The following is a 13,589-nucleotide window of genomic DNA, read 5'->3' on the forward strand; positions in this document are numbered from 1 at the left end:
GTAAGACGAATATGAGATTAACAGAAAAAAAAAAGAACTTCAGTATACTGTTTCCAAGTTACAAATTGACTCTAGCAATGATGTGTTTGTTTTTGAATCATGAGAGACTCCATTTTAGGAAAAAAAAAAGGAATGATAATTTTAGTTACCTGTAGCTTTTCTAAAAAACATTTTACTTTTTCATCTTAGAGTTACAGGGTTACAACTGTTAGGGGCGATGTCAGGAAGGGGCAGTTACGTCTGTTTCTTAGATAACATATCACCTTTGAACTCAAGAAGGGTTTTGGTCTTAAAAACATAGTCTTTGCAGTTGAGATAACACTGTCATGTTCTGGTATAAATACTGTGTGTAAATGTTGGGGCTCTGTTTCATTGGTTAACCTCAGTGTCAGGGTCTTCAAATGCTGAATGTCTTTGAACCATAACACTTGTTACATTGAAAAATACCAGTACTAACAAGAAAAAATGTCGGTAAATATTTCAGGAAACCCGGAAATTGTGGCTTCTTCTTCTGATAATTCACAAAAGCACAATGACATCTTAAAACGTAAGTAAGTAAGTAAGTATCATTAAATGCATGTGAATGTTCTCAAATTTTGTTTATATATATTGTTTATATATATATATATATATTTGTTTCTTTTGTCATAGAACCCACCGCTGATGACCTTGATGATTTCATCTTTACACAATCAGATTATGGTAAGTAAATGTTAAATGCAATAAAATATATATATATATATATATATATATATATATATATTATAGTTAACCCTTGACAATGTTTCAATTTATAGATTTGATGAGAGAGGTAAACCCGAATGATCAAGTTGGAGGGTTCAGCGGCTGGAATCGACAGTCAAAATTAAGAAGGCGAATTATCTCCAAACAAGAAAAAACCGCAACAACTGAACTTTCTTTTAACACAGAAATTAAAACTGATTCTTTGAATACCCCCCCGTCAATTATCATCATTTCCCCTGAAGACACACCGGATAAGTTACCAGCACCACCAGAAAGTAAGTCCTAAGAACTATCTATTTTTTCTTTGAGAGTGAATGTATTTTAAACCTCAGATAAAAAACTGTTTACAGATTCGACTGAGAGCTCTGTGGAAGACATAGTTGTCGAGCAGGAGCAAGGTAAGGATATAAAAATTAAATAAAAACAATATATATATATATATATATATATATATATATATGTATTTTAAGCATAGTTCAATAAAATGTCATATAAACCTGTTTACAGATACATCCAAAGATGCCACATTGAATCCGCCCACCAGAAGGTCGCTTTTCAAAGATCAAGACAGCTTTCAGCAGAACGGCACAGTTTCAGTCCAACAAGAAGTGAAATCTGGAGGTTTTACCGCAAAGAATCGGAGTAAGATAAAAAAAAAAACTTGTGTATTTTAAAAACTATTTTCGTTTTATTTATGAACGCTGTGCTGCGCAGCGTAAGATAACTTTTATTGTCTTCTGTTTTTACAGAATATTTAACCCCGGCCAAAAGACAGCGACTCTTTGCGCTACAAAGCAGAGCAACGCTAGTGAGTGGTTTAATGAACGGTACGTTTTAATTCATACATACATACTGAATTAATTTGAATTCCCCTTTTTTTTTTTTTTTTTTTTTTCAGCTTTAATGTGATTATTTCATTATTACATATTTTTATTTATTTATTTTTTGTTCATTCTCCATACAGAGGTAACGTTGATGGTAGGACAGATTGGATACAGAAACGGACAACACAGGAAGACAGTCTCTACAGCCTCACGGAATCTTCGTAATAAGGCCTCATCGTTAACGCTTCTGGCAGCATGTCAGATTCTGTTAAAGAAGCATTTTGGTGACATCAAGGTGATTTTAAACTGAACTGATCACTGTGTTTTTTTTTTTTTCTGTCGGTTAGTTTTATTTTTATTTTGTTTCTTATGTTCATAGAAAATGGATAACCGAATCAGACTTGCCCTGGATGAAATAAGAAATTTAGTTAATGAACTTAACGAAATTCCCGTTAATGCAGAAGAAAATAGCACACCGTCTCCACACAGCATTGAGCAAAATTATCATAATCCTTCTACGTCACACTCCGCAGATCGGCACGGGGGTCATTTTAATACGGATGTAGCAGTTAGTTCTGATCAAGTAATCAGACTTGCCCTGGATGAAATAAGAAATTTAGTTAATGAACTTAACGAAATCCCCGTTAATGCATCTCCTGCTAACAGTGAAAATTTAATAAATGAACATCAGCACGGTGACGTTTTAAACGTAATCAATCAGGCTCTTTCCGATTTGAACAGCGAACCGTCTCCACACAGCAGCATTGAGGAAAATGATCAGAATCTTTCTACGTCACACGCCGCAGATCGGCACGGTGACGTTTTAAACGTAATCAATCAGGCTCTTTCCGATTTGAACAGCGAACCGTCTCCACACAGCAGCATTGAGGAAAATGATTCACCTGACACTCATCAGAATCCTTCTACGTCACACGCCGCAGATCAGCACGGGGGTCATTTCAATACGGACGTAGCAGTTAGTTCTGATCAAATAGAGCGAGATCCTCCAGCTGTGGTTGAACGTGAACATTTTAATAACCATGAAATAAGGAGACCTTTTACCATACCGCCGCCCTGTCCAAGTAACGTTCCAGATTTAGCAGCATTCTATACAGACATCATGCGTATTATCATTGAATTAGCCGACGCTGCGAGATCGTTAACCAGACGTAACGACGTTGTGCAGCTGGAATTAGTGGGTGAAAATCTCAATCGTCACATCACATTTACTGTTACAGATGATGGAAATATGATCCTGCCTGCTTTCGAAAACTTCCTCGACGATTTAGTACAATCGAATGCAAATATACCTGTAGATAATAACATGGAATTTGTTCTTCAGGTTGTTAATGACCCAGCAGGAGGTTCTAAGCGTAAAGCTGCAGGAACGTTAGACTGTGAACTGTTTAATAAGAAAATGCGTCATTTGTATATTATAAACAATACCGGTAATCAGTTATGTTTTGCAATCAGCCTCGCACACGTCTCTGATCCTGAGCTCACGGATCACCGTGCTGTAGAACTGGGGAGGAGATGGCAGCATCAGGCAGGCCTCGACGAGCAAACAGCAGTTACTTTTAGTGATATTGGTAAATTTGAAACCATTCTGAAGAGAAAAATTGTAGTGTTTCACAGAACCACGGGCTCTACTGCTCTGTGTAAATTTGAGACCAGTTTCCCCGATCGTTCAAACCCTCTGTTTTTGCTGTTATTTCAAGGTCATTACTATGGGATAAAAAATCTCAAAGGTTTTATGGGGTGCAGATATATTTGTAATTACTGTTACGCCAGCTATGATAATGCAAATACACACCATTGTGAAGGTTATTGTCCAGTGTGTCGAACATATAAATGTATGCAAGAGATTAGCAATCCTGTAAGCTGTGCAGGCTGTCAAAGAATCTGTCGTAATTCTTCATGTTTCAGCAGACACAGGGAACCGCGCATCAGAAATAGTGCTGAAAGGCCTATGAGTGACTGTGAGTTGGTAAAACTGTGTAAAGTATGCAAACGGATATACGTTATTCCAATCAGTAAACCGAATAAACCACACGTGTGTAATGTAAAATGCAGTATTTGCGGTGAAAATGTACCCCCCAGCCTAGACATTACATGCGATGATCATAAGTGTTACATTCAGCCTTGCAGTGCAATTAATCAGCTTGATGATAAACTGATTTTTTATGATTTCGAATGCCTCGTCAATGAGAGTGGCGTGCATACCCCCTTTCTGGTCTGTGCTAAAACGTTGAAAGGTGATGAATGGTACGCTTATGGACTGAATTGCACCCAAAAATTTCTCCTGCATTTCAGGAGGCCAATGTACAAAGGTTACACCTTAATAGCGCACAATGCGCGGGGGTACGATGGTTACCTGATTCTCACAGCAATGCTGCAGTTAGGCATTAAACCTCATATCGTCATGGTAGGAAGTAAAGTTCTCTGTTTAACCGACCCTGATTACAGGTTAAAATACATTGATAGCCTGTCCTTCATGTGCATGAAGCTTAGTGCCATGCCGAAAGCGTTAGGCTTTACCGATCAAAGCAAGGGTTTTTTTCCCCACCTATTTTCCTCTGAACAACATCTCCAGTATGTGGGGGCTTTTCCTCCTCCATCCTGCTACGCTGTAGAACGCATGAGTCTTCAAGAACAACAGGTGTTTAACAGCTGGTACAGAGAAGCGAGCAAAGAGGTCTTTGACTTTAAGAAAGAAGCTATTCGTTATTGTAAAAATGACGTTGAAATTCTTTTTCAAGGATGCTTAAAATTCAGAGACGAGTTCTTTAAGGAGACAAGTGTGGATCCGTTTAAAAGTATCACAATAGCATCAGCCTGCATGAAGGTTTTTGTAACCAATTTCCTTCCTCCTCAAACCTTAGCCATTCCATCACCTCTGGACTACAGACGTAGCAGTAAAACGTTCTCCAGCGCGTCCATTCAATGGCTCGGCTGGATTGCAGACAGCAGAGCCATATTTATCGAGCATGCATTAAATAGGGGTGAAAAGAAAATCGGGCCATATTCAGTGGATGGGTATGCAGAGATTAACGGTGTCAAAGTTGCGTTTGAATTTTATGGCTGTTTTTTCCACGGCTGTAAAAAGTGTTACATGCCTCATGACAAGTGTCCGTTGAGAGGGGTCGCATTTGAACAGTTTTACGCAGCCACTGTTGAGAGAAGCAAGGTGTTACAAACTGTGTACGGCCTTCGTCTCGAAGTCATATGGGAGCATGAGTGGATTGAAATGAAAAAATCAGACCCAGGGGTGATCAGCTTTCTTGTGGCCTGCTGTGTACGTACCCAGAACAAAGTAAGTCATCATGTCAGCGCGTATAAAAAGGAATTTACCATTATTCAGAGCTTTGTACCAGGCCTGTCCACAGAAACGTAAAGATATTCTCGCACACTGCTCTCCCGACTTTATTCAGGCTCTGTGCGAGATTGCACTGAATATCCTAAAAGGTAACATTAAACTATCACCCTCTCAACACCGACAATTGAAGAAACAAAGAAATATCATCAGATTGTTGGGTGATAAAAGAACCGGGATAAAAACTAAACAGTTGGCTCTCAAAAAGCAACGAGGTGGTTTTATTCTGCCCATCTTAACGGCTCTTGCACCCTTGATCGGTGATCTAGTGGGTGGAATCATCAGGAGATAATGTCTCTCAGAACATCGCAGAAGATGTTTCTCATTTCCCCTCATCAATTCAAGCGTCTGACCCAGTCAGACACGTCCATCAGACAGACGGCGGAGGAGAATTTGGATGCTGAAATGAGAGCGATATTAAACGAGCCGGGTTTGACTTCTTATGAAAAAATCAAGAGATACGATGCTCTTCTCCAGAGGTATCTGACTTTACTTAAGCAAGGTGTCAAAGAAGAAAAACAGCGGGTCAGTTTAACGCTGCAGCGTGACACAGAGGTTCCTGAACATGAGCGGTCCCAAGAAAAACAAGGCCCAGGGCAGGACGAGGCCCCTAAGGATCAGGTTCTTACGGAAGTACTGAAAAGCCTTCCTAAACACAATCGTAAAAATGCCGAGTACATTTTGAAGAAATTATCCGAAAGAAGTGAGAGTTGGACTTCGCGAGGTGAATTTGTATTTAACGGAAATATTATAAAGGGGTCCCACATGATTGATTTGTTGAAAAATCTCATGCTTCCGTTTAAAAAATCTGGAGCATCACAAACCCGAGGATGGTCTGATTTTCTACACTCCATGTCAGAAGTAAACATACCTATATCTTCAGTCATTAACCCTTATGCTCGTGAAGAATATAGACGTTTCAAAACAGAGGGTACATCGATTGAAAATGGGGGTACACCCCCCAGCGTTAAGCAGAGAAGAAAAAGAAGAAGAAGGCAGATAACTCATTCTCCCTACTGGTCGAGATCTGAGCTGGAAGATCCAAAAAATGCTGATGGGAGATCAAAAAGGTCTCTTCGTAAGACGACACTACCACCCCGATGGATTACATTTTCACCATAAACCGTTATAAGAAAAATGAAACATGTAGTCTATTTCTTTTATTCAATAAAATATTTATTGATTATATTTTTCAAGTCTAACTTCGTTCTCTACTTCACACACTAACATATGATATCATTACACAAATATTAAATCATAAGAAGAAAAAAAAAACAAACAATGAAAAAAGAAATAAGACATTTTAAATTCCATAACAATCCAGAAACATCTCCAAAGAGCATGTTCCGTGAGTATAAAATGTACAACTTTGATTAATGACACATTTCTGATATTTTTTCACAAAGTTAGATACCATTAAATCATTCTTAATCACATCTCCGGTGTATTTCGACAACACTTGCTGCATTGATAATCCGCACGCTCTATGACATAGATAAAAAATGCAATGGTGACCGCACACAGTGGACAGAGTGTTTTGAAGCTGATTACTATGATACAATATTTTTGAGGATCTGTCTTCTAAAAATGTTACGATGCTTGACGGGTAGAACTCGAAATCCGGAGAGAATCCATAAGAGTCAAAAAAGCTGGATTGACCATTCTCATCCAATGTCAGAGCTAGCCAGTGTTCCCCCGGCATGTGTGAAGGATGTGTATTCACGATAAAGTAGGCCGGCCCTGGGAATTTGTCAGCTAGCAGCGGCAGCTGGTCGCACGGCCACACACCGCAAAACAAATCTCCCAGCAGATGACGCATCAGGCTCTCAATTTCATGATTATTCATGCCTGATTAGATTAATAATAATCCACCAGCACACGCCTCTTTGAATCAATCTCTAAAATAGAATCATAACAAGCGTAGATGATCAGCGTGGTGGTATATGGCAACGGGTTTCTGAAGCGCATTTCCAATCTTAAATTCCCACTGGAAACTGGAGATAGAGCATCTGTGTCCTCACCCGGGTTAAGATTAAATGTGAATAGAGAGTATCCTTGATTAAATTCCTGACGTGATATACTCAGTGGAAGATCTTTTAGATGTCGTCCTGTAGCCGTAAACAAGTTGTAATACTCTCTCACTGAATGACCTTGGTTAAAATTTGGCTGGAAGGCTTTAGCAGGAATTTGTCTGCCATCCTTACACAAAGCTAAATATTCCATATCAAAATGATTAAAGTCAAACGGATTGAGATTGCGTGTTCCTGTAAAAGCATCATGATCCAGTAATGCAATCACCACATACTTGGGAAAGATGCCTAAGAAAAGATTCTCTTGGTTGCATACCCTTGAATTTTCAGGGATGGAATATGTTTTTACATTCACACGTGAAAGTGGATACAGAGCATTTGCTTTCATTAAAGCTGAAGCGTGCCCCAGTCGTACAGCTGGAGAGACAGTAACTGTTTTGATAAAAAGAGATGCTCCTAATATCCTGAGTTTGTAAGTGGAGTCTCTTGCGGCCATGAGACAAAAGGCATCGTTGGCTCTTGTAAGTTTAATTTTAAGGTCAACAGAGTTTAAAAGAAGTCTCTCGCAGAAAAATATGTCTGCATGCAGGGGGCCTAGGAGATGTACCTCCCTGGAATTTGCCGTAAAGCCTGCTCTGCTGTTAAGACCTTGGTTAGGGCCGTTAGTTGTAACAATAGAGTTCAGAGCACCTGCAGTGTCTTTATAAAAAAGACCAGAGCTAAACTGGGTTTTTAAAGAATCCTCAGAAAAGTTTAACAATGTCTCAATCATGGCTCTATATGGATGTGTAGCGCTGGATTGTGAAATCATTCGATCTCCGAGAGTGACGTCACACTGACTGAAGATGGTGTTTAACGGGTAGTTGATGAGCCCTACAGGTGCATCATCTGGCAGGTTTGTTCCATTCTCGTTAGTAATTTTCACTCTGAGATGCAACAGCGTATCGTTGAGATCCAGATACTTTTCTCCGTCTCCCGGAATGAAAAACTCGATCGGCCCTCCATCAGTGATTGCTGATAAAGGCTGGATCTCGGTGTAAATTTTATCTTCGATCGATAGCTGCGTCATCGGGGCAGAAAATAAGTCCAACTCTGCCAGCGTGCACTCTGATGATTTGTTATGTAAAAGAGCCATTATTTAAATATATCAAAACTTGCGGATGACTTCCTTCCTCTTCGTTTGTCAGCTGCGACTGATCTCCTTTTTCGCGTTTGTCGTTGTTTTTTAACCGTCCTTAAACGATCACCAGGGGGTCTTGTTCTGGGTCTTTTGGATAAAACCATAATTCCTGAACCTTCTTGACCGTCGATGTGTGTAGAACCACTCATTTTACTCACGGCTCTACCGATGACATCCGAAGCGATATTTGATGCAGCCGTTTTAAGATGGGGTTTTGCAATTGAAAATCCTTTTTTAACCAGAGGGGATACGAAGCGGAATAATTTTGAAAATAATGATCCAATTCCGCGTCCGTACATGACCGGGGCCCCATAAAACCCTGGCAGATTACCGCCTGATTGACTTACATAGTAATTTACAAAGCGATTTGGATCACGTCTCAGACTTAGATGTGCCATGTTCTCTCTTGCCTGCTTGATGCAGTGTTGAATGACCAGCGTAATATGAATGATAACCAATCAATCTTAGAGGTTATATACATATCTCTGGAATAGTTTATACAAATAAAATTTATCTCAGGCTACGTTGTGATATCACCGGTCTGAAGTGTAGTCTTATGACGGTCTTTCCATAGACGAAATTTACAGGAACGTTTTGGTCCGATTTAATTTCTATATTGATATTTTCAATATGTCTTCTGGAGACTGGAAGGTAGTGGGCGGGGTTAAACGTCTGAGTAATCATATCACTGAATGTGCCTTGTACTTTGACGGTCCGCAGTAAAGGTGCAAAAGTGTCGCCTACTATTTGTGGGCTGACCACGTCGCTGTAACAGTATAGGTGATAGAAACCAGCCTTTATATCCGCCGGAAAAGGAGCCAGTTTTGGTTCAGAAACATGAATCCATTCCCCTGGTTTCACGCCCATCATATAAGCTAGAGTGCTGAAGAAGCGTATTTCATACGGACTATTTGCTTGAAATGCAAATCTCTTTTGAACTTTGCTGAATTTAATGCGTAAACCCGATTTCAATTTTTTGAAAAACATTTCCATCTCTGTCTCGAGTTGAACAACGCTGTTATAGTAGCCACTTCTGATCCTTTGCGTATTGATCTCCACATCACCAACCTTCCTCCATTCAAAGTAGGCATCATAATCCGGTAAATTATGCCATGTATGAGGGTATGAAATCTCGGCTAATGCAACCATCCATTGGCCTTCTAAATCAATATTGTTGAGCTAAATTTACACAGAAACTTGAACTGGTATTATTTTTAAACACTTCCATGCTAGCATTAGATGGAAGAGTAACGTAAAAGCCATCATCCTCTACCTGACGGTTCATGATGCTGTGTCAACTGTGAGGTTTAGTGCAAACCTTTTTTATACGTTTCGAAGTTCATCAAACTTGATCCAACTGTTGAATTTCTCAGGCCAGTTTTTCCAGCTTACAAAAACCTGTTTGACTCCCTTGACCGTACGTCGTTTTAATATTTTTTCCACTTGATACATCTTGTCGTTAAATATTTTTACTTTTTGAAGTTCCTCAGTGTAAAAGGAACCCTCGATAGGTTCTCCATCCAAATCTTTGAGTTTGTATACAGGAGGAGAACGGGGTATCCGGTCATAGACTGTAAACACTTCATCCGTAAAACTCTGTTCGTATTTTTTGTCAAACACTCCACGGACCTTGGATATTCTGACAAGATCCCCTTGTTTAAACGTTGTCACTGAGTCCTTGCAATATCTGTTGGACTTGACATCATACAGATTCTGAAACACTTGAAAGGCATTTTCTGGGGTCACTTCCATAGGGCTCATTTTAATGCTGGAGTGGTAGGAATGGTTGTAGCTTCTAGCTAGGTTTTGCAGTACATCGACGTACCGCCGGGTATTGTTAGCTGTAAAATATCTCCACATCCTTGTTTTTAATGTGCGGTTAAATCTCTCGACCACTGAAGCTTTTGCTTCACTCGCTGTGGCAAAATGTTCAATACCGTGTTTCTCCATTAAAACTTTAAATTTCTTGTTAAAAAATTCTTTACCGGCATCAGTCTGAAGTTTTTTGGGGATCTGACTTTCTGTAAAAACTGATTCAAATGCCTTTACCACCTCAGCGGCTGTTTTCCTCTTCAAAACTCGTACATACGCCCTTTTTGAAAAGATGTCAATGACTGTTAATAAATAATTATAACCATCATTTTCCATGGCCAGAGCTTGCATGTCACAGAGATCAGCCTGGAACTGCCTCAATGGTCTGGTGACAAAAAACTCTGTTTCTCGGGAACTTTATTCTTGCAGGTTTATGTAGAGTATAGGTATCTTCTCCTGATAAAAAATCTTTAACTTTTTCAACCGCAACCTTCTTTCCCGTTTCATCTTGCATAACCCTCCTCAGCCTATCTACACCCCCAAAACTTCCCGGATTTGAAGGGCTATAATATACTTTCTTCATCAACCGTCTTCCTGCCATCTCTGCCTTATGCTCACTCTGCCGATTACTTGTTAAATAATGAGAAAAAACACACAGGAGGGTAGATTTATCCTTATTTTATTTTATTTTTTTATTTTTTTATTTAATATAAACAAAAAACAACCAGAAAACAAAATCAGATAAAATGCAGATGAATTCAAACACTACTAGCTTTTTAAACAACACTTTTGGGAAAGGTTACTATGTTCCTACTTTAATTGTATTTAATAGTAAAAAGAAAAAAGAAGAAAAATCATATAATGCAGATTAACTAAAGTACTGGAATACTAAAAAAAAAAAAATGATACAACAACAAGTCATCAAACATGTGAGATCAGTTTGTCAGTCCATAGCACTCTGAAACAGAGTTAAGTTGTTTGAGATGTTTCTCATCGACCATGCGATCATAAACGTGCGCTATTGCACTGTGGATGCCTTGTACCGATTTCAGTTCATATAAAACCGTCTTGGCAATCGTCTTCACTCTGAAGTCATCCGCTTGTATGCTTCGAAGTACCAGAAGATTCTGAATAGCAGGAATGAGTTTGGGGGTTACGAGTCGTCGTACGATGCGTTGAAAGTTGACTTGGTAATAATCCTCCCCCAGTACCTCCAGGCAATGGTGTTGACGCTGGCTTGGGTGGTTCGTTATACATCCATAGCAGGTTTCTCTGAGATAGTTCAAAGAGGTTATGTTGAATAAATGAAGTATCGCTGTTTTCACCGTTTTGATGAGGGTGGTTGAGAACCAACCGTCAATTTCGTCCTCCTGGTTACTCTCATCCTCTGCTGAAGGCTGAGGGTCCTCCATCGGTTCCAGGGTTTGTGTAGGGGCTTCGGTAGAGGGTGAGTAGCCGGTGGCTACCTCCTCCTCCACGACCACCTTCATGTCTTCAGGCAGGACATTCGCGTCTACAGACTCAGCCATGAATAGCGGTGATGGTGAGCAGAGGTCTGGAGAAAGCGGTAGATATTTCATGTTGTATCCTGTAGGTGATGCAGGACTGTAGTGGTTCTCTGAGAATGAGGATGTTGAGGTGGATGGTGAGAAGAGGTCAGGGGAAGGCGGATGATATGGTCCAATGTTGAAGCTTTCATCGTGCTCAGGAGAGAAGTGGATCTCTGCTCGGTGGTTGTAGAGATCCCTGTATGGTGTTGGTCCACTCATTCTCATGATACGATTCTCAGTGTCTGTGAGCTTGCAGTTATCCCCCCGTATATATATCATAGGAAGGGGCGTGTCCTCAGAAGAGGGTTCGTTCTAAACGTAAAACAGGAAACGTCAGCGTTTTTTTCACTGACATGACATCGATCCAACTTCGTGACTTTTGGAAAAGGTCGGAAAGACGATGTCCAATTTCACTCATCTTCTCTGCCCAAGCTTCAAACGGCAGAGCCAGCATTGTCTTGAATACGCCGCAGTCTTGATTGAAAGCCTCCAACACAAACAGATCTGAGGGACTCGTCCGGTTGTTCCTGCGTCTGCTTGCCCGAAAAGACCAGCGGCCATTTGCTGTGGTTTTTGACCCCCACACTGCGCTAAAGAGAGGTTCTCTCTCAGCTATTTCAACATCGGATGGTATATGAAACATTCTCGCCCGTTTTACAGGTCGAGGAGACAGTTCATTTTCTTCTTCTTCTTCTTCCTCCCTCTCCTGCCTTGAGACTGTTTCAGGGCTATCATTAAGGTGCGGGATTGCAAGCTTTAACACAGCCCAGTCGCTGTGGGTGAGTGTACACAGAGCTAGTGATCCATTAAATACCTCATCTTGATCCAATTGATACAGGCAAAGCTCTCCTATTTCATACATGAAAATATAACCCCAGCTGCCAACCAGGCCATATGGCTCCAAAGACCATTCTTCCTGCAGAGTCTTGAACGGGGGTCTTTGTACCCTGCAGATGTAGTATGTTGATTTCTTAGGAGCATTCAATTCACGGGATGAATACTGGTAGACGGTCACTGGGGTTTCGCACAGAACTGACATACCTCTTGGCCGAACCGAGGTCTGATTTTCAACCATGGTTGTTGAAGTTGATTTTGGATCCTCATCATCGGTAGAGTATGTCACGACGGGAATTCCGATAGGTATCTCCGTTGAGGAAGTATATGATGCAGTTGCTTGTTCATCATCATCATCTTGGCACGCGTTGCGTTTCTCCTCCACTTGACGATAAACTCTCTTAACTCTAGCCATTGTTGAACGGGTGTTCTTTTTTTCCAACGAATGCTGCATGTAAAGTGCAGAGTTTTATCTCTGTATTTATAGTAAACACTAAGGCACGCCCTATTGTTTTCATTGGGTTATTCAAGGTTTAACGATGCTTACAAACACACCCCCTCTATTTTTAATTGGTGCTGATGCCAAACAGTTTCCGATAATACCATATTTGTCTTGTTCTATTTATAACAAACACACCCCTGTGTTTTAATTGACTCATTTAAGGTATTGCCCCTAATGACGACAACCAATCAGCATCCACTGTTACGCCCCCCTTGGACACACCACCTGCTTGACCACGTGACCTCCTGCCCACATGGCAACCACATGGCGCCCATATGGCCCCCACCGGAAATCCCGCCCTCACCGGAAGTCCCACCCACCTGTCAAAAAGTTTGATGAAAGGGTGTACTTAAATTCTCTTTTGGGCATTAATGTCTCTCCTAGATTGGCAGATTTAACAAAACTAAACCACATCCCGCTCTTAAAATAAGTGGAAGATGATCTCGCTAGATGGAAATCTCTAGCCTTATAACTCATGGACAGGGCTCCAATTTATCCAATGTTATGAGTATGTGAAATAGCTGTCAACACACTCCTTTACAGGTCCTTCTCAAAATATTAGCATATTGTGATAAAGTTCATTATTTTCCATAATGTCATGATGAAAATTTAACATTCATATATTTTAGATTCATTGCACACTAACTGAAATATTTCAGGTCTTTTATTGTCTTAATACGGATGATTTTGGCATACAGCTCATGAAAACCCAAAATTCCTATCTCACAAAATTAGCATAT

This window comes from Girardinichthys multiradiatus, chromosome 5 (assembly GCF_021462225.1).
Source record: "Girardinichthys multiradiatus isolate DD_20200921_A chromosome 5, DD_fGirMul_XY1, whole genome shotgun sequence".
Taxonomy (NCBI): Eukaryota; Metazoa; Chordata; class Actinopteri; order Cyprinodontiformes; family Goodeidae; genus Girardinichthys; species Girardinichthys multiradiatus.